The following is a 27,728-nucleotide window of genomic DNA, read 5'->3' on the forward strand; positions in this document are numbered from 1 at the left end:
CGGGTGGCGCTCCCAGTCCCCCAGAAAGGTGGGCAAGTATCCTACTTTCATGCAGTTCCCTCACGAAGCCTTGGTGAAACACGTGTTGGAAGCAGTAACTGCAGCATGTACACTGCAGAAGGGCCAGCGATACCAGTCACTGCTCTAAGATACACTGGGCGGTATTCAAATGATATATTACGCCCAATCTCCATAGTGATCCCCATTATCGTGCATATTGCATCCATAGTAATCAGGTTTAGCTGCATAAAGGGTTGGGTGCCTCACTACCCCGGGGGCAGCGAGCTGAAATGATGATACCACACCTGTCAGCAGAAACAGAACTGGTGTGGAAGGGGGCGGAAAGAATTGAATACCGCCCATAATGTAGTGTTCCAGGTATCCACTCTACTCTTTCCATTCGGTGATCCTGCTACCAAGTGTAGCAGCTGCAAGGCTATCACTTGGTCCTACACTGCTTGCAGGAACACCATCTTTTCTCTGTTGATTCAATTTCTGTCAGGTACTCTCATTAACCCTTCAATGCTACTGGTATAAGGGCTATTTTTCACTTCTTCCTTTCTAACGTAATATTGTCAATTTATTTGTAGTTATAATTGATACCTAAAATAATTATAATCATTAAGTCTAACTATCAGATATATCTGTGATATATATTATTCTTCTGAATATTCTCACTAGAGCATAATCAACATAGCACAGCACCAGAACTATTATTTCTTTCTGTCTACTAAAACTCCTTCTGTACTCTCATTGACTACCTTAAGACACACATTACCTATCCCCAAACTCGTCTGATTTCGGAAGTAATACATTGCTAGGCTTAGTCAGTACTTAAATGGGAGACCTTTTAGGAATACTCAGTACAGTAGGTGCATTATAAGGAATAAGGCCAAAAGCAGATGCAGGCCATTTAGATATATATAGGCGCAAACATTGGCCCTCATTCCGAGTTGATCGGTCGCAAGGCGAATTTAGCAGAGTTACACACGCTAAGCCGCCGCCTACTGGGAGTGAATCTTAGCTTCTTAAAATTGCGACCGATGTATTCGCAATATTGCGATTACTAACTACTTAGCAGTTTCAGAGTAGCTCCAGACTTACTCTGCCTGTGCGATCAGTTCAGTGCTTGTCGTTCCTGGTTGACGTCACAAACACACCCAGCGTTCGCCCAGGCACTCCCACCGTTTCTCCGGCCACTCCTGCGTTTTTTCCGGAAACGGTAGCGTTTTCAGCCACACGCCCCTGAAACGCCGTGTTTCCGCCCAGTAACACCCATTTCCTGTCAATCACATTACGATCGCCGGAGCGAAGAAAAAGCCGTGAGTAAAAATACTTTCTTCATAGTAAAGTTACTTGGCGCAGTCGCAGTGCGAACATTGCGCATGCGTACTAAGCGGATTTTCACTGCGATGCGATGAAAAATACCGAGCGAACAACTCGGAATGAGGGCCATTATAAGCACTCTCACTGGTCACCCAATGTCGAAAATGATAAGACGGCCAACAGCAGAAGCTTGTTTGCATTATATATATATGCCTCTTTCCCACATAATCTTTAATTGTACTATATACTACAGAAATATAAATTAATTGTGGAGACAGTATTAACAGTTTTATGGTGATATATAACTGAATAATCCTTGAGCAATTTTTCCGTGCATCAAAAAAGAGATAAGAACGTCCTAATGCTACAGGAAATGTACTAACGGGCTATATTTAAATTGGGCCTATATTATCACTGATTTTTTTATTTGATTCAATTTTTTTGTATCTTGGATCAGATTGGATTAGTAAACCCTCAAATATACATTTTTGAAACTGAGGTATACATATTTGTGTCATAATTGTTTGTTTGTGAGCTCATTGTTTATTCCTATGCATTATTAAAAGTTACGTTTTAATAACTATTTAATAAGTGTGCCCCAACAAAGACAGTTTCCTTTTTCTTTTTCTTTACAAGAGTTCTAGATCTATGCTAGCTCATGGATACTGTAGATCTTGAACTAGCAACAGAATGGGCCAGTGTTTTTCAATTACATCTTGTAATTTAAAAAAAAGGAACAAAGTTGTGTAGAAAAAGATGATTTTGATCTGTGTGCCTTTGTATGTCTTATACGAGTATAATTGATGTGTGTGAGACATTTACAATATTTTGACATTTTTCCTCAAGTAAATGAGCTGGATGGAGACTATAAATGTGTGGGTAATAATGAGAAGGAATAAGAAGAAGAAAAAGACTTAGCAAAGAATGACATTTTATACTAAGATGTTAATTGTATGTTAATTGGTCAGACAGCTGTGCTTATGGGAAGCAGCAACAGAGTAGCGCATTCTCTTGCGAATGTAGTGTAGTATTGACTGCAGCAACAATCTTTTCTTCTTAGGACTGGCAGACATTGCACAATTGGTATCTGGTCTTTATGTCGACAACACTTAGGTTGACACTCATTAGGTCGACCACTAAAGGTCGACATGCATTAGGTTGACATTGCCACTAGGTCAACATGGCAAAGGTCGACACATGAAAAGGTTGACATGAGTTTATTTTTATTTTTTTACTTTTTCATACTTTACGATCCACGTGGACTACAATTGGGAACGGTAACTTGTGCCGAGCGGAGCTGTAGCGGAGGAAGGCACCTTGCCCAAAGCATGGCAAGCGAAGAGAGCCATGCAAGGTGACACAGTGCACTAATTGGGGTTCCCGGTCACTTTACGAAGAAAACGACACCCCAAAAAATGTAACAACTGTCTACCTTTTTCCATGTCGATCTTATCCATGTTGACCTAATGACCGTGTCAACCTATTTCATGTGTCAACCAATAGTGGTTGACCTAATGACCGTCGACCTAGTTACTGTTGACCCAATGAACCACACCCGCACAATTACCACAAGAGCCATTTCTCTCTGCATCAGAATAGTCCTCTTCTAGCTCTTCTTCAGAATAGTCCTCTTCTAGATCTTCTTCTGAGGCACCTGGTGGAGATATAAATGATATATGTTTAATGTGTCCTCTAAAGTGATATGAATAGTACTGACAGTATAACTATTATCACCCAATCCACTCATTATTTCTCAGACATTGTACAATAACTAGTAGATTCCATGTTTAATTCAGTGAGGAAAAAAATATCCTTTGTTCTAAAGGGACTAAAAATAATTAATGGCTTAAATTAATCTCGAGAGTGAATGGACACCAGGAATGTCTTTGTTACTTGTGGCCATTTTTCCTGTGCACATTATATCATTCAGAGTGGTCTTTTATTGATCCTAATGTGCATATTACATCCATCAGTTATTTGTATGTTTTATTATGGGGATATTTTATAAGCAATTTTATGTTGTGAAGATTAAATACATTTTTGGGTGAAATTTGATTGCCCAGTATAGTCAATGATTTTTTGTTTTGTTTTAGACGCCAGGACACTCTCTCCCCATCAGGACAGCAGTTATCCAAAATCAATTATTTTAAGTCTAATTTTAATAGGATTTTATGTGTAACTTAGCTCCCTTTTGATTTTTGCAGTTACAGTATCTGAATCCAGGCTGCTGGTTATGCTGATTCGTCATGCTCTGGATCCTAAAATGTAGAGATCAACAAAAGTGGAAGAAAGGAAGAGGAAAACAACTACAGACCAGTGAGTCTTACATCAGTTGTAGGGAAATTGATGGAAACACTCTTAAAAGAAAGAGTTGTAGATTATCTCAAGTCCAGCAATTTACAGGATCCCGAACAGCATGCATTACTGGGGAGATTATATCAAACAAATCTTACTGACTATTTTGACTGTGTGACTAAAGTTAGGGATAAAGGTGGAGCCGTGGATATAGCTTATCTAGATTTTAGTAAGGCTTTTGACACTGTTCCACATCGCAGACTGCTAAATAAACTTGAAACCTTGGGATTGGATACTAGGATTATTAAATGCATAAGATCTTGGTTGCAGGATAGAAAACAGAGCGTTGTGGTAAATGGAGTGCATTCACAGGAGGGAAATGTTACCAGTGGAGTACCCCAGGGATATGTACTTGGACCAGTGCTTTTTAATATCTTTATTGGTGACATTGCAAACAGCATTAAAGGGAAGTATCCCTTTTTGCAGATGACACAAAGGTATGCAACAGGGTAGACACACCAGGTGGGGTAAAACAAATGATTGAGGATCTAGGTAGACTAGAGGAATGGTCAAGAATGTGGCAGTTACAGTTTAATGCCAAAAAATGCAAAATCATGCACTTGGGTCTCAAAAATCCAAAGGCTAAATATAGTATTAATGGCACTATACTGGAAACTACTGATGAGGAAAGGGATCTAGGAGTCAATATTTCAGGTGACCTAAAGGCCGGTAAGCAATGTAAGAAAGCAATGAGGAAGGCTAGTCAGATGCTTGGCTGCATTGGGAGAGGAATCAGCAGCAGAAAGAAAATAAGAATTTACTTACCGATAATTCTATTTCTCATAGTCCGTAGTGGATGCTGGGGACTCCGAAAGGACCATGGGGAATAGCGGCTCCGCAGGAGACTGGGCACAAAAGTAAAAGCTTTAGGACTACCTGGTGTGCACTGGCTCCTCCCCCCATGACCCTCCTCCAAGCCTCAGTTAGGATACTGTGCCCGGACGAGCGTACACAATAAGGAAGGATTTTGAATCCCGGGTAAGACTCATACCAGCCACACCAATCACACCGTACAACTTGTGATCTGAACCCAGTTAACAGCATGATAACAGAGGAGCCTCTGAAAAGATGGCTCACAACAATAATAACCCGATTTTTGTAACAATAACTATGTACAAGTATTGCAGACAATCCGCACTTGGGATGGGCGCCCAGCATCCACTACGGACTATGAGAAATAGAATTATCGGTAAGTAAATTCTTATTTTCTCTGACGTCCTAGTGGATGCTGGGGACTCCGAAAGGACCATGGGGATTATACCAAAGCTCCCAAACGGGCGGGAGAGTGCGGATGACTCTGCAGCACCGAATGAGAGAACTCCAGGTCCTCCTCAGCCAGGGTATCAAATTTGTAGAATTTAGCAAACGTGTTTGCCCCTGACCAAGTAGCTGCTCGGCAAAGTTGTAAAGCCGAGACCCCTCGGGCAGCCGCCCAAGATGAGCCCACTTTCCGTGTGGAATGGGCTTTTACAGATTTTGGCTGTGGCAGGCCTGCCACAGAATGTGCAAGCTGAATTGTACTACAAATCCAACGAGCAATAGTCTGCTTAGAAGCAGGAGCACCCAGCTTGTTGGGTGCATACAGGATAAACAGCGAGTCAGATTTTCTGACTCCAGCCGTCCTGGAAACATATATTTTCAGGGCCCTGACTACGTCCAGCAACTTGGAATCCTCCAAGTCCCTAGTAGCCGCAGGTACCACAATAGGCTGGTTTAAGTGAAACGCTGAAACCACCTTAGGGAGAAATTGAGGACGAGTCCTCAATTCTGCCCTGTCCGTATGAAAAATTAGGTAAGGGCTTTTATAGGATAAAGCCGCCAATTCTGAGACACGCCTGGCTGAAGCCAGGGCTAACAGCATTACCACTTTCCATGTGAAATATTTTAAGTCCACAGTGGTGAGTGGTTCAAACCAATGTGATTTTAGGAACCCCAAAACTACATTGAGATCCCAAGGTGCCACTGGAGGCACAAAAGGAGGCTGTATATGCAGTACCCCCTTGACAAACGTCTGAACTTCAGGAACTGAAGCTAGTTCTTTTTGGAAGAATATCGACAGGGCCGAAATTTTAACCTTAATGGACCCTAATTTTAGGCCCATAGACAGTCCTGTTTGCAGGAAATGCAGGAAACGACCCAGTTGAAATTCCTCTGTAGGGGCCTTCCTGGCCTCACACCACGCAACATATTTACGCCAAATACGGTGATAATGTTGCACAGTTACATCCTTCCTGGCTTTGATCAGGGTAGGGATGACTTCATCTGGAATGCCTTTTTCCTTCAGGATCCGGCGTTCAACCGCCATGCCGTCAAACGCAGCCGCGGTAAGTCTTGGAACAGACAGGGTCCCTGCTGGAGCAGGTCCTTTCTTAGAGGTAGAGGCCACGGGTCTTCCGTGAGCATCTCTTGAAGTTCCGGGTACCAAGTCCTTCTTGGCCAATCCGAAGCCACGAGTATAGTCCTTACTCCTCTCCTTCTTATGATTCTCAGTACCTTGGGTATGAGAGGCAGAGGAGGGAACACATACACTGACTGGTACACCCACGGTGTTACCAGAGCGTCCACAGCTATTGCCTGAGGGTCCCTTGACCTGGCGCAATATCTGTCCAGTTTTTTGTTGAGGCGGGACGCCATCATGTCCACCTTTGGTTTTTCCCAACGGTTCACAATCATGTGGAAGACTTCTGGGTGAAGTCCCCACTCCCCCCGGGTGGAGGTCGTGTCTGCTGAGGAAGTCTGCTTCCCAGTTGTCCACTCCCGGAATGAACACTGCTGACAGTGCTATCACATGATTTTCCGCCCAGCGAAGAATCCTTGCAACTTCCGTCATTGCCCTCCTGCTTCTTGTGCCGCCCTGTCTGTTTACGTGGGCGACTGCCGTGATGTTGTCCGACTGGATCAACACCGGCTGACCCTGAAGCAGAGGCCTTGCCTGACTTAGGGCATTGTAAATGGCCCTTAGTTCCAGGATATTTATGTGAAGTGACGTTTCCATGCTTGACCACAAGCCCTGGAAATTTCTTCCCTGTGTGACTGCTCCCCAGCCTCTCAAGCTGGCATCCGTGGTCACCAGGACCCAGTCCTGAATCTGCGGCCCTCTAGAAGATGAGCACTCTGTAACCACCACAGGAGAGACACCCTTGTCCTTGGAGACAGGGTTATCCGCTGATGCATTTGAAGATGCGATCCGGACCATTTGTCCAGCAGATCCCACTGAAAAGTTCTTGCGTGGAATCTGCCGAATGGAATCGCTTCGTAAGAAGCCACCATTTTTCCCAGGACCCTTGTGCATTGATGCACTGACACTTGGCCTGGTTTTAGGAGGTTCCTGACTAGGTCGGATAACTCCCTGGCTTTCTCCTCCGGGAGAAACACCTTTTTCTGGACTGTGTCCAGAATCATCCCTAGGAACAGCAGACGTGTCGTCGGAATCAGCTGCGATTTTTGGAATATTTAGAATCCACCCGTGCTGTCGTAGTACTACTTGAGATAGTGCTACTCCGACCTCTAACTGTTCTCTGGACCTTGCCCTTATCAGGAGATCGTCCAAGTAAGGGATAATTAAGATGCCTTTTCTTCGAAGAAGAATCATCATTTCGGCCATTACCTTGGTAAAGACCCGGGGTGCCGTGGACAATCCAAACGGCAGCGTCTGAAACTGATAGTGACAGTTCTGTACCACAAACCTGAGGTACCCTTGGTGAGAAGGGCAAATTGGGACATGGAGGTAAGCATCCTTGATGTCCAGAGACACCATATAGTCCCCTTCTTCCAGGTTCGCTATCACTGCTCTGAGTGACTCCATCTTGAATTTGAACCTTTGTATGTAAGTGTTCAAGGATTTCAGATTTAAAATAGGTCTCACCGAGCCGTCCGGCTTCGGTACCACAAACAGCGTGGAATAATACCCCTTTCCCTGTTGTAGGAGGGGTACCTTGATTATCACCTGCTGGGAATACAGCTTGTGAATGGCTTCCAATACTGCCTCCCTGTCGGAGGGAGACGTTGGTAAAGCAGACTTCAGGAACCGGCGAGGGGGAGACGTCTCGAATTCCAATTTGTACCCCTGAGATACTACCTGCAGGATCCAGGGGTCCACTTGCGAGTGAGCCCACTGCGCGCTGAAATTCTTGAGACGGGCCCCCACCGTGCCTGAGTCCGCTTGTAAGGCCCCAGCGTCATGCTGAGGACTTGGCAGAAGCGGGGGAGGGCTTCTGTTCCTGGGAAGAGGCTGCCTGCTGCAGTCTTTTTCCCCTTCCTCTGCCCCGGGGCAGATATGAGTGGCCTTTTGCCCGCTTGCCCTTATGGGGACGAAAGGACTGAGCCTGAAAAGACGGTGTCTTTTTCTGCTGAGAGGTGACCTGGGGTAAAAAGGTGGATTTCCCAGCCGTTGCCGTGGCCACCAGGTCCGATAGACCGACCCCAAATAACTCCTCCCCTTTATACGGCAATACTTCCATATGCCGTTTGGAATCCGCATCACCTGACCACTGTCGCGTCCATAACCCTCTTCTGGCAGAAATGGACAGCGCACTTACTCTTGATGCCAGAGTGCAAATATCCCTCTGTGCATCTCGCATATATAGAAATGCATCCTTTAAATGCTCTATAGTCAATAATATACTGTCCCTGTCCAGGGTATCAATATTTTCAGTCAGGGAATCCGACCAAGCCACCCCAGCACTGCACATCCAGGCTGAGGCGATTGCTGGTCGCAGTATAATACCAGTATGTGTGTATATACTTTTTAGGATATTTTCCAGCTTCCTATCAGCTGGTTCCTTGAGGGCGGCCGTATCAGGAGACGGTAACGCCACTTGTTTTGATAAGCGTGTGAGCGCCTTATCTACCCTAGGGGGTGTTTCCCAACGCGCCCTAACCTCTGGCGGGAAAGGGTATAATGCCAATAATTGTTTAGAAATTAGCAGTTTTTTATCGGGGGAAACCCACGCTTCATCACACACCTCATTTAATTCATCTGATTCAGGAAAAACTACGGGTAGTTTTTTCACACCCCACATAATACCCTTTTTTGTGGTACTTGTAGTATCAGAAATGTTCAAAACCTCCTTCAATGCCGTGATCATGTAACGTGTGGCCCTACTGGAAAATACGTTTGTTTCCTCACCGTCGACACTGGAGTCAGTCCTTCCATAAGACCATCCAGTCAGGTGTCGACTCCCTAGGGGGTGACATCACTATTACAGGCAATTGCTCCGCCTCCATACCATTTTCCTCCTCATACATGTCGACACAACGTACCGACACACAGCACACACACAGGGAATGCTCTGATAGAGGACAGGACCCCACTAGCCCTTTGGGGAGACAGAGGAGAGTTTGCCAGCACACACCAGAGCGCTATATATATACAGGGATAACCTTATATAAGTGTTTTTCCCTTATATAGCTGCTGTATAGATTTATCTGCCAAATTAGTGCCCCCCCTCTCTTGTTTTACCCTGTTTCTGTAGTGCAGGACTGCAGGGGAGAGTCAGGGAGATTCCCTCCAACGGAGCTGTGAGGAAAAATGGCGCCAGTGTGCTGAGGAGATAGGCTCCGCCCCCTTCTCGGCGGCCTTTCTCCCGCTTTTTTAAGGAAAAATTGGCAGGGGTTAAATTCATCCATATAGCCCAGGAGCTATATGTGATGCATTTTTTGCCATCCAAGGTGTTTTTATTGCATCTCAGGGCGCCCCCCCCCAGCGCCCTGCACCCTCAGTGACCGGAGTGTGAAGTGTGCTGAGAGCAATGGCGCACAGCTGCGGTGCTGTGCGCTACCTTATTGAAGACAGGACGTCTTCTGCCGCCGATTTTCCGGACCTCTTCAGTCTTCTGGCTCTGTAAGGGGGCCGGCGGCGCGGCTCTGGGACCCATCCATGGCTGGGCCTGTGATCGTCCCTCTGGAGCTAATGTCCAGTAGCCTAAGAAGTCCAATCCACTCTGCACGCAGGTGAGTTCGCTTCTTCTCCCCTTAGTCCCTCGGTGCAGTGAACCTGTTGCCAGCAGGATTCACTGAAAATAAAAAAACCTATACTTAAACTTTTTTACTAAGCAGCTCAGGAGAGCCACCTAGTGAGCACCATTCTCGTTCGGGCACAAAAATCTAACTGAGGCTTGGAGGAGGGTCATGGGGGGAGGAGCCAGTGCACACCAGGTAGTCCTAAAGCTTTTACTTTTGTGCCCAGTCTCCTGCGGAGCCGCTATTCCCCATGGTCCTTTCGGAGTCCCCAGCATCCACTAGGACGTCAGAGAAACAAGTAATAATGCCACTGTATAGGTCATTGGTACGGCCTCATCTAGAATACTGTGTTCAATTCTGGAGGCCATATCTTCAAAAAGATATTAATACATTAGAGACTGTACAAAGAAGGGCAACTAAAATGGTGCATGGCCTACATCACAAAACATACACAGAGAGACTAAAAAATCTCAATGTGTATAGTTTGGAGCAGAGAAGGGAAAGGGGGGAACATGATATAAACTTTCAAATATATCAAGGGTTTTAACAAAGTCCAGGAGGGAATCAATCTCCAAATGGAGAGAAGCAATAGGACACAAGGACAGTCATTGAGACTGGAAGGGGGGGGGGGGGGGAGGGGTTCAGGGGAAATTTGAGGAAAAATCACTTCACAGAAAGGGTAGTGGACAAGTGGACTAGCCACCCATCAGAGGTGGTAGAGGCTAAGACAGTAGAGCAATTTAAACAAGCATGGGATAGACATAAGGATATCCTTACAAAGAAATAAGGATCAAATAAGGTTTGAGATAAAAATATGGTAAAACAAAGGGGCAGACTAGATGGGCCAAGGTGTTCTTATCTGCAGTCAAATTCTATGTTTCTATGACTCCTAATTCATATTATTACACAATGTCCAAACGGGATGTGGTTAATATACTGCCTGTCGCGATCCCAGCGTTCAGTATACTGACGCCGGAATCCCGACAGCTGGGGAAATTCCGGCGGCCAGAATCGTAGACCAGTATTCTCTCTCTGGTGGTGGGACCATGCCACCACCCGAGTGGGAATATAACCTGTGGTGAACGAGTGTAGCTCACCACCAGGTGCCAAGCATTACGAGCGCAGCGAGCACGCGAGGGGACTTGCTGCCGGGATTCCGACAGACGGTAGGCCACTGTCGATATACTGACAGCCGGCATCCCATCTGCCGGTCTCCCGTATGTATTCCGTTCACATATAGGCTAATAACTAATAATACTTACTGTATTATTATAAGCATTTACTTCTGCATGACAGTGATTACTCCTCATTGTAACTCCCTCAGTGATCATACGTTGTGCCCGGCTATTGTTGCACACCTCATTATAGGGAAAGCCCTCTGTCTGTAATATAGAAAACAGTTCATTTAGAGTAAAATAATGTCCTTATTACATTGGTAGACCAAATCTTACTCATAAAAGTTAGTTACAAGTATTCTGAGTCTGGGATTCCAGGTCGACAACAAAAAGGTCGACACACCTTAGGTTGCCGCCAATTGGTCGACACACCTTAGGTCGACATGGACAAAAGGTCGACAGGAACAAGGTCGACGTGCAAAAAGATCGACATGAGTTTTTTATGTTTTTTTGGTGTCAATTTCTTCGTAGAGTGACCAGGAACCGCAATTAGTGCACCGCGTCCCCTGTGCCTTCGCTCCGCTGCCGCTTCGCTCGGCACAGATTACCGTTCCAATCGTAGTCCACGTGGATCGTTAAGTATGAAAAGGTTCCAAAAAAGAAAAAAATTGCGAAAAACTCACGTCGACCTTTTTCCATGTCGACCTTGTTCCTGACCTTTTGTCCATGTCGACCTAAGGTATGTCGACCAATTGGCGTCGACCTAAGGTGTGTCAACCTTTTTGTTGTCGACCTAGAGTCCGGATACCAAGTGTTCTCTATAAAGCACTTTGACCCAAATTTCTTAAACAAATTTTGCGGAAAATCTCCCCCAAAGCATCCCCTGGATAAGTGGTGGAGGTTCCACAGCAGAAATTGGAGATATCTGCTACAGTTCCCTTGTTTTCAATTACAGTGCCATAAGATACTATGGTGGCTGCTATATTGCAACATTTGCCCCGGTAGCTAAAGCTATCTTTAGCCTATAGTCTACATATCGCACAAGTTACCTGGGGAGAGATCTATTGGATCCCTCCCTGATAATGTCCAATTTTATGTGCGCAATCTGATGACCGTGTATGCGCAGTATCGTGCTGGGGGTCCCGCAGCAGAGAGTAAAGTAATCGCAAGGGATGACCTTCTATTGGTGCCCCTATCCCTAAATGTGTTTCTTATATATCTGGGAAGTACAGTTTCTTACTGATGCTAATAAGGGCAATAATAAATTTATAATGATTGGGTCTAAAACCTGATCATTAATAAATATGCCTTATTATATAGTATTTAACTATATAAAATTTGATGATAATAATTCTGCTAATAATTTACTTGTGTAGTAAAGTGATTACTCACCACTGTAATTCCTGAGCAATAAAATACTGGGTCTCAATGTAACGTCTTACATGCTACATATAACTCTCGCCGTGGCATGTAATATATATATCATTATAACTTCGTTGGTTACAGAACAATCTGGGATGTTGCCTTTTAGATCTTCCAGGTTGTGCGAATAGGCTCTCACCTCGGACTGTAATACAGAGAACAATATTCCTTTTAGATTAAATACAGTGTACAAGGTAATTCTTAGGCTAGGTACACACTTGGCGATATGCACCCGATATATTGGGCCTAATTCTGAGTTGATCGCAGCAGCAAGTTTGTTAGCAGTTGGGCAAAACCATGTGCACTGCAGGAGGGGCAGATATAACATGTGCAGAGAGAGTTAGATTTGGGTGGGGTGTATTCAAACTGAAATCTAAATTGCAGTGTAAAAATAAAGCAGCCAGTATTTACCCTGCACAGAAACAAAATACCCACCCAAATCTAACTCTCTCTGCACATCTTATATCTGCACCCCCTGCAGTGCACATGGTTTTGCCCAATTGCTAACAAAGTTGCTGCTGCGATCAACTCAGAATTACCCCCATTGTCCGATCTAGCAGATCGTACGATATATTGTTCATGTCATCCAGTGTGTTTTCAGTATATCGTTAATGCTGCGCGCTCCAACGGGTCATTAATGAGGTACAATATCTTAAGTTTTCAACTTGAAATCTAAAAATATTGTATAAAACGGTATGCACCTGAATGTGGGTGCATGCTGTCAGTGACGAGAAGCAAACTATATCATTCAGTGTGTATGAACGATATCGTTTGTGGGGGAGAGGATCTTGCACAATGTCACATTGTGACATTTGGTGCCCAAAACAAAAAAAGTGCTTTATAATATTTGTAAGTATATTATTAATATAAGATCATTGGTCAGGTTCCGGGCTCCATGCGAGGGGGTAACAGATCTAAAAAACTTTTACAACTAGAATCCAAGTAGATTTTTTGTTTAGATACGGTAGTACCCAGGGGCCTCCATGATTCTTTAGGTTTAATTAATTTCTTGTAAGATGATGAGTTGTTCTATTTGTCATTTATTGAGCTGATTACATATTTCTTGTATCTGTCTATCTGAATAGATATTAATGCATTTTTATAGTATAACCACTAGATGGGGCTGGTGCACAAATGATCAGTAATTTTGCATTTGCTGAAAGTATGCTCTGATCATCGCTTTGAAAAAAACATTTTTGATTACTTATTGTGGCATTTACATTTATAATTTTTATATCCTTGAGATATCTATATGGTTTTATTTGTATTTACACAATTATAATGTTTTAGCTGATTTATAGCTTATATGGATGCACAATGTCACTTTTGTATATTTGTTTACAGTTGTTATTATCATGGCGCTCTTAATAGGTGTGTATTATATGCTGCGCTATATGCACTTTTCTAATTGTTATATTATGTCTCTTTGCTGTATTACAGCGGTTCCCATGGCAATGCTGGCCGGATGACGTCACTTCCAGTTTTGCGGATGTCCAGCGACCGGAAGTGCCCTGCACAAGGATTCTGGCTTGCAGTAGCCATGAAAAAAAATGCTGGGAAGGGTCATAAGGGGAGTAAGTCACGCTTATGTGTTTTACTATATACAGTATATGTGCACTGTTTTGATGAGTGTTATGTCCTGAGGAAGGGGCAGCATCCCTGAAACGTTGGCAGAATAAACACGTTTATGTGGTGATACTTACTTGTGCTCAGTCTCCAGAGTGCCGCCTCCCTCGAAACGCTGCATATCTAGGGGTGCAATCCCCTTAAGGAGGGCACCGAAGCATAGCACAACCTGGATAGGTCATTGGAGTGCCAGGGTGTTTGTGTCTACATATATATATTGTCAAAGTCGAAAATATTATAGGCACACTCATCACGTACAAACACCACACAGATGGCCTCTGTGCGGGTGCTTGTTCTGCCATGCGTACACATACTCGGAAGCTACGTATAATCGCTCACGCGATCTTGTGTTAGCACGTGGTATGAGTAAATACGGTAACATACGCATTCGCACGGAAAAGCCACAAAAGCCATATTCAATATTTTACCCATATAGTGCATGACTCACACACTGTTTGTACATCCTTCAATAGCAAGTTACTGTTCACACATAAATTAAATCAAACCTCTGATATGCATAGAAAGGTGATTCTCCTAGAAACTCAAGCACAAACAGTGCCTTGAATGTATCAGACTGACTTGTTTACACAAAGCTTTGTAATCCTATGAAGAAGGCAAATACCTTTGGTTACCCCCATTGTTCTAGAGTTGTCCAGTATCAGTCGAAGACAGCAGATACTGAACTGTCATTGTTTTACTAGAAGCCAAGACAATCAAGAAGACAATAAGATATACAAAACACAAGCCTTGCTTGTACAAATCACTAACAGCTGACAAACTACATACCAGACATTTAGATATCTGAGGTATAACATTTATAGTCTAAACTCTTGGAAACATAGGATATATATATATATATATATATATATATATATATATATAAAACAAATTGTAATAGCAGGAATGTATGTGTGTATGTGTATATGTATATATATATATATATATATATAATGTATATCTTGAGGATGGAAGTGGATAATCATATCATGTGTGGGATCATATTGTTCAGGGTCACATAAGCAGTAATCTGGTGGGTACGAGAATATTGTCACATATTGCAACAATAAGTTATTAGTAATACCAGATTTATGTATGATTAATGTGGTGGGTTTAACTGGTCATGGGGTGGGAACACAGATGTAAACAGATATGTCCCACCCCCGAACCAATGGAAGAAGAGCATACAGTGTCTATTGTATCATGAACTGGACAAATGTATAAAAAGCCAAGCTGCCTGGCCGGTCACACCTTCTCTGAAAGTCATCTATCTTGATTGACCGAGGACCGGGACCGGGTGGCGCTGGCGAAACAAACATATGTATCATTGATTGTAGCCTCTTTCTCTTATTGTATTTGTATTATTGTTGTAACCCCCTTTTAGTAAATAACTGTTGGTGGGTCGGATCCCAACATTTTAAAATACAATTGGTGTCGTGTTCTTTTCCTGCTAGGGGTTATAAAGTGTATTCCACCTCACGTGTAGCTACTCCCTGCTTACAGCGTGACGGAGTGCTTACGCAACGTGTACGCATCTGTTAGGGGTTACACACACACGCTTAGCGGTCGCAGCGGCCTGCACAAATATAAGTTAAAGGTATTGATTTTTCTGTCCTGTAAGTTAATCAGCTTTATCTATCTATCTATCTATCTATCTATCTATCTATATATATATATATGTGTTCCTCTGAGGTGTAAATACATAAAATTAACTATTTATAAATATATATTTCACATTTGTGTCTCTCAGTATAGAGTTATAACTTTAATTACAACAACTTTTACCTTACATACAGGGCCGGCAACAGACACCTTGGGGCCAGGTACAGTGATATCTCTGAGGCCCACTCAGAGCAACAGAATTTGCTGCGTTACATAATAAACTGTTATTAAATAAATATATTTATTTATTTATCTACAGTATACAGATAAATAAATATGTATATCTCTCCTTCCTTCCCCACACAGACCACTGTCTGTCTCTCCCCAATAACTCCATGATGATTGCCTGTTTACATCCCTGCCGGACACTAAGAGGCATATACTTGGGGCCAGGGCCGGTGCTAGGTATCTAGACACCCTAGGCAAAGCTACAAAATACCGTCCCTGCTCCCCCAAATCCCCCCCCCACCCCCCGCCCAGTAACTCACATACAGAATTGACTACTTTAAATATTATTATATTCATTTTTAGAGTTATGAACAATATAATAACACTTGAGAATGTTGATTTATATACAGGGATGAAAGCTATACCTTAAACACACTTTAAATATACTTTACCATGGAGCCGCTGCGGCCGCTATACTTAATACACACTCTACGTACTCTTTACGCTATTAGCGTAAAGAGCCCTGTACTGTGTACGGACTTTGCGCACAAACGCCGCGCTGACGGTACAAAGTACACACAGCGCGTACACACACAGAGATATACCGCAAACCCTTAACAGCTATGCAATGCGATAATAATACACTTTAAACCTTAGCAGGGAAAGGAAGACACGACACCAGATTGTAATTAAACTGCTGGGTTCCGACACCACAGCATATTATTACTGACAGGGGGTTACAATATATACAATACAATATAATACAATACAACAGAATAATGGCTACAGTCAATGTTACATATTTATTTGGATTTCGCCGCGCTACCCAGTCTGGTCCTCCGTCATCTAGATAGATGTGAGTCTTGTGTCTGACCAGGCCTGCAGCAGGCTCTCTTTATACAATTCTTCCAAAACCTAACACAATGGATACTGTAATCTCTTTGTCCATTGGACACAGGGATGGTCATTTACAGTACAGGAGAGGTCATAGGTCGGTTTGAATAGGTGGGCGATGTCTGTTCCAACTGCTCTTGTGGGTGGTCTCCTCTGGATTCCTGTCGCATACATAATGTTCAGTAAATACAGTTTATATCTATATTCTGCTCCTGCACATAACTATCCGCAGGAACATGTGATCTGCTGCAGACCAACATCGGAATGTTGCCCTTAAAATACCCTAGAGCTGGATACCAAACACCACCTTATAACCTTGTTCTGTCCCCTCCTATCCTGTAAAGGTGAATCCCTTTGTTCTGTTACCATTTAAACTGCTGTAACTTTTCCACTAGCTTTTTTAAACATGGGTAAATGCGCGGGGGCGCGCATTTACCCGTGTTTTTCCCTAGTGGAAACTGGTCCCCCGGCAAATTCCCGGATCAAGTGATCCGGGAATCCTACCCTGGTAGCTAGTCGGGTTGAACACGTGTTCAACCCGGCTAGCTGTCTAGTGTGAACGGAAGCCGTGTCGAGGCGACACGGCTCCCGTTCACACTGCATAGGGAAGGCGGCGCTGGGAGATCATGTGATCTCCCAGCGCCGCCCCTGCCGCGTCACTAGCGCATCACCAACCCGGCAATTGCCGGGTTGGTGAGCGCTGTCTGCAGGGGGCTGTAGCACGGGTCGCAGCCGTGTCAGGCGACACGGCTGCGACCCGTGCTACGCTAGTGGAAAAGGGGTATTACTGATGTGGTGCAGGGAGACTATGTGTACATTGTGCACTATTTGGATTTAAATATGTAATGTGTTTTGATAGCTTTCCATGCGTTCACAAACTCTACCGTAAATACCCATACCACGCGCTAATGCGCAGGACCGCGGGAGCGACCATACGCAAATTGCGGATATGTGCACGCAGGGCAGAAAAAGTACGCGCACGGAGGCCATCTGTGTGTAGTTTGTACTTGATGTGTGTACTGCAATATTTTTTGACTTTGACAGTCCACCCTTTGGCAGTCACCAATAACTGCCACTATCTAATCAATAACCAGAAAAATATCTACACAATATCTACAGACGTTTGGATGGTCGAGGAAGAGTTGTAGGTGGGAAATATATGACCTAGTGGGATAGTAAAAAGCATGTATGTATGAATCCATGTCTGAGGGGCATGTATCATCGTGCCGTATATGTAATAAGCTTCGAGGTATTGCGAAGTATACATTAAATCCTTCTCATCCCATATTAAGGGTCTGTAAATGGGCCAACAAACACTACCGAGCTCTTTTCGGCTTCTTGTTCCAACAAATGGGGTGCACATTTAGTTGATGATACATGGAGGGGGAAACATATGTGAGTGCTAGTATATGTGGATATCACCTGTCGACTATGTGTGCCGTTAACTGGAGGTTGCAGAGATGAAGATAAGACACATATATAAAATACATTCACATAAACATTTTGGGTAGGGCTGAAGTCTTTTCCGGATGGGTGTATCTGGGCAGAGGGGGAGCAAAAGAAAAACGGGTGAAAGAAACAGGCCATGGAATTCATTTGCAATCCTTATCATAACACTGTCTCTATGGATGGGTCATAAATTAAATCTGCTGCTATAAAAGCACCTTCGCTCCTTAGACTCATCAGAGTTGGGCCGTGCTTGCGCCGCATTAGAATTCGAACACACCTAAATATCGAACCAATAATTATGACGACTCCCAGGATACAAAGGAGAAACTTCCCCACACTCATAATAACATTCTGAGCCCACTCTCCTAAACCTGAGAACCATTTGCGTGAGTTCAACCATGAGACCCAGCCGGTCAGTTCATTACTCACAGTCGCTAAGGTAAGGTTGTGCTTCCTCCTGAACTCCCACTTCAACTGCAAGATATCGTCCATCTTCTGATCGATGATCTCCGTGGGGTCGTCAGTGCTGTTCGTAATATACGTACAGCACTTCAAACCATATTGAGTTGCCAGAGTAACACAGTACCCACCTGTCACGGCTGTAACATAATTAAGGACCATCCTGTGCTGAATCAGTTCCTTCTTGTAAGCTTGTAACTCCCTTCCCGTATACCTGAAGGTGCCGTCATACATCTCAGTGATATTATCTATCAAGTTTGCTAGCGCATGGATATACCTATAATTTATCATTCCTCTGGCAGTACGGGTAATGTCTAACGCGAGAAGGAATTGAATCCCAGTGGATTCGTGGATCAAATCAGAGGCTGCATGCTCTGTCCTATCTATGAGGTGTCTCTTGATGATGTGTTCATAGTGAGTATGAGTATAAGGAGCCTGAGCACTGCGGTGAACGTCTTTCATCTTATCATGGGTAATGGTCATGACCTCTGGCAGTACTCTCCCAATATAACACAATCCCTCTGAGCTCGGGGCAAGCCACTTGTACGCCTTCCTCCCACATATGAAATAGGCATCATCTGGGAGAACATAGGGGACAAAATATAACATCACCATATTACAAATTTTCCAAGTAAAGAAACCAGTCCCTAGTTCTCCCATCTGCTCAGTACAAGTATCGGGCTGGATGATATGAGCACAATACCCTGGCGATACTTTTCCAACCCACATGGTCTTGCTTCCACGAGTCTACCTATACCGAAAATACCTCCCACTGTTGGCTATTTGGCGTACAAGTTCAGAGTCTATGGGTATCCTATCATCTCTGTGTGAAAAGGTCATTGTCTGGTTATTCCACGTCACTTCCCAATTTCCTGGTTTTCGGTAATTGGAAATATTAAAGCACAGTAAGGACCTGTCTACATGATACTGGTGGAGCTTCAAGCTAGGGGGCCTAGAGATATTGAATTTCTTGTCCACCGGTCTCCCACCCCGTAATTCGAGTACCTCATCTATTGCTAAAGGGTACGGTACTAATCCTGACTTGCTCTGACCTTGTGGTACTTGTGAGCACACCCAGCATTCTGTCTGGTTTAAGACCTTACCCACTAGTGAGTGGTAATCACTCAACGGATGACGGTCCATGTCGATATTAAGGTTGGACTGACATCTCTGGATGCACCCATCCTCAACTATATTCTCACAATTCCTACAAATACAATATTCCTCAGACAATAACCCCTCACAGTGCCTCCGAGCTCACTGACTATCAGAGCGCTTACTGATGCCAGCCTTTACTAAAGTGATGCACTGATCCTAAGATCCTACAAATTCATACTTGCCATCAGAACCCATTCCAGATCCCTGCTCGACCTCTCTGGGACCCTCACCAAAACAAACTGTCCTTATCAAAACCAGAATTACATACAGAATTGACTACTTTTAATATTATTATATTCATTTTTAGAGTTATGAACAATATAATAACACCTGAGAATGTTGATTTATATACAGGGATGAAAGCTATACCTTAAACACACTTTAAATACACTTTACCATGGAGCCGGTGCGGCCGCTATACTTAATACACACTCTACGTACTCTTTACGCTATTAGCGTAAAGAGTCCCGTACTGTGTACGGACTTTGCGCACAAACGCCGCGCTGACGGTACAAAGTACACACAGCGCGTACACACCCAGAGATACACCGCAAACCCTTAACAGCTATGCAATGCTATAATAATACACTTTAAACCTTAGCAGGGAAAGAAAGACACAACACCAGATTGTAATTAAACTGCTGGGTTCCGACACCACAGCATATTATTACTGAAAGGGGGTTACAATATATACAATACAATATAATACAATACAACAGAATAATGGCTACAGGCAATGTTACATACTTGTTTGGATTTCGCCGCGCTACCCAGTCTGGTCCTCCGTCATCTAGATAGATAACTTTGTGAGTCTTGTGTCTGACCAGGCCTGCAGCAGGCTCTCTTTATACAATTCTTCCAAAACCTAACACAATGGATACTGTAATCTCTTTGTCAATTGGACACAGGGATGGTCATTTACAGTACAGGAGAGGTCATAGGTCGGTTTGAATAGGTGGGCGATGTATGTTCCAACTGCTCTTGTGGGTGGTCTCCTCTGGATTCCCGTCGCATACATAATGTACAGTAAATACAGTTTATATCTATATTCTGCTCCTGCACATAATTATCCGCAGGAACATGCGATCTGCTGCAGACCAACACCGGAATGTTACCCTTAAAATACCCTACAGCTGGATACCAAACACCACCTTATAACCTTGTTCTGTCCCCTCCTATCCTGTAAAGGTGAATCCCTTTGTTCTGTTACCATTTAAACTGATGTTACTTACTAATGTGGTGCAGGGAGACTATGTGTACATTGTGCACTATTTGGATTTAAATATGTAATGTGTTTTGATAGCTTTCGATGCGTTCACAAACTCTACCGTAAATACCCATACCACGCGCTAATGCGCAGGACCGCGGGAGCGACCTTACGCAAAATGCGGATATGTGCACGCACGGCAGAATAAGTACGCGCACGGAGGCCATCTGTGTGTAGTTTGTACTTGATGTGTGTACTGCAATATTTTTCGACTTTGACACACTATAAAATGTATTTTAATGCAGGACCACCATGTACTGTAATGCTAAGAGCATTTTAGTGACCACCAAACAACACAAAGAGCATATACTGTAGGGTAATGTCAGACAATAAGGTGTCAATTTAAGTGAACATGAGACATTACGAAGAGCATTACTTTGACCACCAGAGAACACTTACTGCCTTTTAGTGACTGCCCCACAATACTAAGAGCATTTTTGTGACCACTGCACAATAAGGAGATCATTTTTGAGACCACCAGGCAATATAAAGATAATTTTAGTGACCGTCAGATAATAAGACCATTACTGTGACTGCCATACAATATTAACAGCATTTAAGTGTCTGTACCACAATACTAAGAGCATTATTTTGATCACCATCATCAACAATACGGAGAGCATTTTTATGACCGTCAGACAGTACGAAGAGCATTTATATGACCACCAGACAGTACAGAGAGCATTTTTATGACCGCCAGACAGTACGGAGATCATTTTTATGACCGCCAGACAATACGGAGAGCCTTTTTATGACCGCCAAACAGTACAGAGAGCATTTTTATGACTGCCAGACAGTACGGAGAGCATTTTTATGACCAGAGTATTTTTATGACCACCAGACAATACGGAGAGCATTTTTGTGATCCTCGAACATCTTATCTCATCATTAAATAACCTTCCTAAAAATTCATTAACTTTTTCAGCAACAACCTCATTCAACATAATTAGCCAATAATAATAATTAACTCCATCATACCCACCATACCCCCCGTCCCCTACATTATTAATTACATTTATATTCCATAAAATGCTCAATCTGTTCTATGTAATGGCCATTTTTGACTAACTGGAGCTTTCAGGAAACTTGATGACAATCTGGAACATAAGAAAACAGCACAATCACACGTTGATAATGTTCGATTATTTCCGATCACTTTGCGATCACATGACACGTGACTACAGGCTTACACGACTGTTCCTGATAGTAAACAAACAACTAATGCAAATTAAATTCCCACTAGATGGCGATGTACAGGTGCAACTCCAGGCAAAGCGCGCAAAGCACAATGCTGAAATTATGTCTCCAAGCATAAAACAAATTTTTTTGACACATTTCTACCGGTTTTCCGGGTTGCACCCAGGGCCGGTTCTGGGGCTCGGTGCGCCCCGGGTGGCAATAGGGGGCGTGGCTTCGTACAGGGGGCGTGGTCATTTACGCCCCCTGTACAGACTGAAATGATGTGCGGTGCGCGATGACGTCATCGCGCACCGCACAGTAAAGGACCTGTCCACGAAGGGAAACTAGACGCGTACGCGTCTAGTTTCCCTTCACAGCCGCCAGCGGCAGCGGGGGGCACAGCAGCAGTGGATCTTGCCCTGGTGCGGCGCATCTCTGCTGTCCCATCACCAGAGATATTGTAAAGTATACAGTCCCTGCTGCCTCCCATCACCACAGGTGATCCGGTCATGTGACCAGCGCTCGGGATACCGACGGTCACCATGCCAACGCCGGGATGCCAGTCCCTTACCAGCCCGACAGTCAGCATGCCGACTGACAGGGACTATTCCTACTTGTGGGTGTCCAAGGGGCTTTGTTACGTGTGCCCCCCCTACCAGCATTCTGCTGCAGGAATCCCGGGGTCGGTATGCTGACCGCTGGGATCCCCAGTGCCGGTCTCCCGGCCCCAAACCCTCCACAGAGATTGTACAGTATACACGGAGCCGGCCTTAGGCATAGGCAAACTAGGCAAATGCCTAGGTCATTTGGTATGCTTAGGGGCACCAGCAGCTTCTGCCGATTAAAATGATATGCAGCATGCCTATATTCTGTGTGTGACTGCGGCTGTATCTGCATACGAAATGCTACGTTGCAGTGTATTCCTGGAAATCGCTGCAATGTAGCATTTCGTATGCAGATACAGCCTCAGTCGCACACAGAATATAGGCATGCTGCATATCATTTTAATCAGCAGAAGCTGTTTGTGCATCCTGGCCACATAGTAATACAAATAAGATGCATTTTCATAAACAAAAGGCGCCTGATGTTAGCAGAGCTGCCAGGCTAGCGGCGGTGCTAGGGGGCACCAGCCAAAATCTTGCCTAGGGCATCATATTGGTTAGGGCCGGCTCTGAGTATACACTCGCTGCTGCCTCCCATCACCAGATATAATTCACAGTATACAGTCCCTGTTGCCCCACCACCACAGATAATGTACAATATACAATCACTGCTGTTGCCATCACCAGAGATAATGTACAGTATACAATGCAACTCACACTATTTATGGGAACTCAAACTCTACAAAGTGACCAAACAGTTGGAATGTGATTTGCACAATTTTATTTCTTTTTAATGTGCCAATAGAACAATTTCCCAGAAACCTAGCCCGGGCCCAGAGTGGTTTACCTGCCAGGTCTGATGTTTAGTCCCACTTTAGTTCTGGCCTCCCTACAGCTAAAGGAAACTAGCTAAAAAAATCAGAGAAGAAGTTACAGAATTGCAATGGAGTATGTTGCTTAAATAAATGGGCAGGCTTAGGGGCTCATTCTGACTTGGAAGCAGCAGCCGTGGACCTCCTTGCATCTTTACCCGCAGTCGCATCTTCTTCCCTGGCATACATCCGAGGTGCATGGACCAAAATGCCCACTGTCAGCCACCATAGATGCTGAAATACCGATTGGTGCGTCTTTAAATGCCAACATCGGTTGCACCATCAAAACTTGCATTAGCCTTATGGCAGGTGCAGCTTCTCCAACAAATGCCTGCACCACTCCCAGACACTACCTCTGTGTGCATCTTTTTAGCCACCCCCCTGCTACTGCCTAGGAAGACCCGAAAACACTGCTTATACACCTCTGCTATTGTGCATCTGAATCTGTACGTCTCTGTACAAACACCATCGGGATATATGTTGGTGTGACTCAGTTGCATGTGCAGATGAAAAACATCACTCCACTACATCCAACATCACCGTTGCGTCCGTCTCAAAATCAGGCCTTTATAGTTATAGAACATTCATAAATATGCATAACGGTGCAAGCAAGATGGCAGGACTCTTTACTTTGTTAGGCCCTTTACTACAGTTGAGCTTGTAGGGGTTAGCCAGGGCCGGTTCTAAGACTTGTGGCGCCCCGGGCAAAATATGGGGGCGTGGCTTCAATTGGGGGCGTGGTCACGACGCTGAATGAAAATAAATAAATAAATAAAAAGTATACTTACCATCCCCGTTCCTGATCCAGACAGCTGCAGACCCCCTCCGCTGGCGGCGCCTCTCTTCTCCTCTCCTCGATCTATGGGAGAGACGTTATTACGTCTCTCCCATAGAACAGCATAGACACTAGAGGTCAATTATGACCCCTAGTGTCTGTGCCACTATGCTGTGCGGTGCGCGATGACGTCATCGCGCATCGCACAGCAAAGGTCCTCTACACGAAGGGAAACTAGACCGTAGCGTCTAGTTTCCCTTCATGGAGAGGACCTTTGCTGTGCGGTGCGCGATGACGTCATCGCGCACCGCACAACTAAGGTCCTCTCAATGAAGAGAAACTAGACGCTACGCGTCTGGTTCCCTTCAAAGCGGGGGGGGCACAGCAGGGCACTGTGGGGGGCACAGTGGCGGATCTTGCCCTGGTGCGGCGCCCTCCGGATGGCGCCGGCGCCCTCCGGATGGCGCCGGCGCCCTCCGGATGGCGCCGGCGCCCTCCGGAAGGCGGCGCCCCGGGCAAAAGTACCGCTTGGGGTTAGCATATAGCACTTATGGCAAATGGTCCTTACCATCAGTGTTTTTTTCAAGTTACTTTAATAGGGGCGCAAAATGAGCATTTACCTCAGACCCGCTAGAACACGAAGCCCACCATTAAACTGCTTAGTAATTGTACTAGAAAAGTCCTACAAGCGTTTCTACAGTAGGCCTGCTCCTTGGTGTCCTCCTTCCTACTTAGAAGGGTTTTATTGACAACTCCAGCAACAAAACTGCTCATGTCTATGTTCCCCCCCCCACCATACTGACCCACCTGCCATTCCCTGTTCTTTTTTTAGTTCCCATGGGTATTGACACCTCCTTTTTAAAAGAGCGGTGAGATCCTTTTGAAGTAGATAATGGTAACTTAAGTCCAATAGTCTTACATACCTCCCAACTGTCCTGATTTTGGCGGGACAGTCCCGTTTTTCACAGTCTGTCCCGCTGTCCCACCTGCAGGTCACAGTGTCCCGCGGGTGGTGGGGCAGTTGGGAGATCCCCCCCGTCACTCACTGCTCTGAGCAAAGCAGCGGTGAATAGATGCCGTGGGCTTGCGCACAGCGTCTATTCCTGGCAGAGAGGGACTGTTCATGCCCCCATAATGATGAAAATGGGGACGTGGCTTGTGATCGCGGCACTTGCTGTGAAACCACGCCCCCTTTCAGTCAAGCCACGCCCCTAATTTTTGTACCTCTCTGGTCCGACACAAAGTTGGGAGGTATGGTCTTATTCCAAGCCAATACATAACCCTAACAATATACTAAGGTCAAGTGATTTTCAGTTGCTCAGTTAAATTTACTGCCTTATGGCATAAATACTAGAGATGAGCGGGTTCGGTTTCTTTGAATCCGAACCCGCACGAACTTCACTTTTTTTTTCACGGGTCCGAGCGACTCGGATCTTCCCGCCTTGCTCGGTTAACCCGAGCGCGCCCGAACGTCATCATGACGCTGTCGGATTCTCGCGAGGCTCGGATTCTATCGCGAGACTCGGATTCTATATAAGGAGCCGCGCGTCGCCGCCATTTTCACACGTGCATTGAGATTGATAGGGAGAGGACGTGGCTGGCGTCCTCTCCATTTAGATTAGATTTAGAAGAGAGAGAGAGAGAGAGATTGCTGTGATACTGTAGATTAGAAGAGAGTGCAGAGTGCAGACAGAGTTTAGTGACTGACGACCACAGTGACCAGTGACCACCAGAGACAGTGCAGTTGTTTGTTTTATTTAATATATCCGTTCTCTGCCTGAAAAAAACGATACACAGTCACACAGTGACTCAGTCTGTGTGCACTGCTCAGCCCAGTGTGCTGCACATCAATGTATTGTATATAAAGCTTATAATTGTGGGGGAGACTGGGGAGCACTGCAGGTTGTTATAGCAGGAGGCAGGAGTACATGATAAATAATATTATATTAAAATTAAACAGTGCACACTTTTGCTGCAGGAGTGCCACTGCCAGTGTGACTAGTGGTGACCAGTGCCTGACCACCAGTATATTAGTAGTATTGTATACTATCTCTTTATCAACCAGTCTATATTAGCAGCAGACACAGTACAGTGCGGTAGTTCACGGCTGTGGCTACCTCTGTGTCGGCACTCGGCAGGCAGTCCGTCCATCCATAATTGTATTATATACCACCTAACCGTGGTTTTTTTTTTCTTTCTTTATACCGTCGTCATAGTCATACTAGTTGTTACGAGTATACTACTATCTCTTTATCAACCAGTGTACAGTGCGGTAGTTCACGGCTGTGGCTACCTCTGTGTCGGAACTCGGCAGGCAGTCCGTCCATCCATAATTGTATTATAATATATACCACCTAACCGTGGTTTTTTTTTCGTTCTTTATACCGTCGTCATACTAGTTGTTACGAGTATACTACTATCTCTTTATCAACCAGTGTACAGTGCGGTAGTTCACGGCTGTGGCTACCTCTGTGTCGGAACTCGGCAGGCAGTCCGTCCATCCATAATTGTATTATAATATATACCACCTAACCGTGGTTTTTTTTTCGTTCTTTATACCGTCGTCATACTAGTTGTTACGAGTATACTACTATCTCTTTATCAACCAGTGTACAGTGCGGTAGTTCACGGCTGTGGCTACCTCTGTGTCGGCACTCGGCAGGCAGTCCGTCCAACCATAATTGTATTATATACCACCTAACCGTGGTTTTTTTTTCATTCTTTATACCGTCGTCATACTAGTTGTTACGAGTATACTACTATCTCTTTATCAACCAGTGTACAGTGCGGTAGTTCACGGCTGTGGCTACCTCTGTGTCGGCACTCGGCAGGCAGTCCGTCCAACCATAATTGTATTATATACCACCTAACCGTGGTTTTTTTTTCATTCTTTATACCGTCGTCATACTAGTTGTTACGAGTATACTACTATCTCTTTATCAACCAGTGTACAGTGCGGTAGTTCACGGCTGTGGCTACCTCTGTGTCGGCACTCGGCAGCCCGTCCATAATTGTATATACCAGTGACCTAACCGTGGTATTTTTTTCTTTCTTTATACATACATACTAGTTACGAGTATACTATCTCTTTATCAACCAGTCTATATATTAGCAGCAGACACAGTACAGTGCGGTAGTTCACGGCTGTGGCTACCTCTGTGTCGGCACTCGGCAGCCCGTCCATAATTGTATATACCACCTAACCGTGGTTTTTTTTTCTTTCTTTATACATACATACTAGTTACGAGTATACTATCTCTTTATCAACCAGTCTATATATTAGCAGCAGACACAGTACAGTGCGGTAGTTCACGGCTGTGGCTACCTCTGTGTCGGCACTCCGCAGCCCGTCCATAATTGTATATACCAGTGACCTAACCGTGGTTTTTTTTTCTTTCTTTATACATACATACTAGTTACGAGTATACTATCTCTTTATCA

The 27,728-nt window shown here is 44.5% G+C and overlaps 2 long non-coding RNA genes across 2 annotated transcripts; one reads left to right on the plus strand and one right to left on the minus strand.

Moving 5' to 3' along the window:
• Window positions 1-2,893: 2,893 nt before the first annotated feature.
• On the minus strand, window positions 2,894-12,287 carry LOC134947843 (uncharacterized). Its single transcript, XR_010182811.1, has 3 exons — window positions 12,150-12,287; window positions 10,905-11,024; window positions 2,894-2,980 (listed from the first exon to the last, which is right to left on the minus strand). It is a non-coding gene; the product is annotated as an uncharacterized LOC134947843 (long non-coding RNA).
• LOC134947844 (uncharacterized) lies at window positions 3,534-13,875 on the plus strand. The gene is made up of 2 exons (XR_010182812.1): window positions 3,534-3,642; window positions 13,620-13,875. It is a non-coding gene; the product is annotated as an uncharacterized LOC134947844 (long non-coding RNA).
• Window positions 13,876-27,728: the final 13,853 nt, after the last annotated feature.

This window comes from Pseudophryne corroboree, chromosome 8 (assembly GCF_028390025.1).
Source record: "Pseudophryne corroboree isolate aPseCor3 chromosome 8, aPseCor3.hap2, whole genome shotgun sequence".
NCBI classification, from domain to species: Eukaryota; Metazoa; Chordata; class Amphibia; order Anura; family Myobatrachidae; genus Pseudophryne; species Pseudophryne corroboree.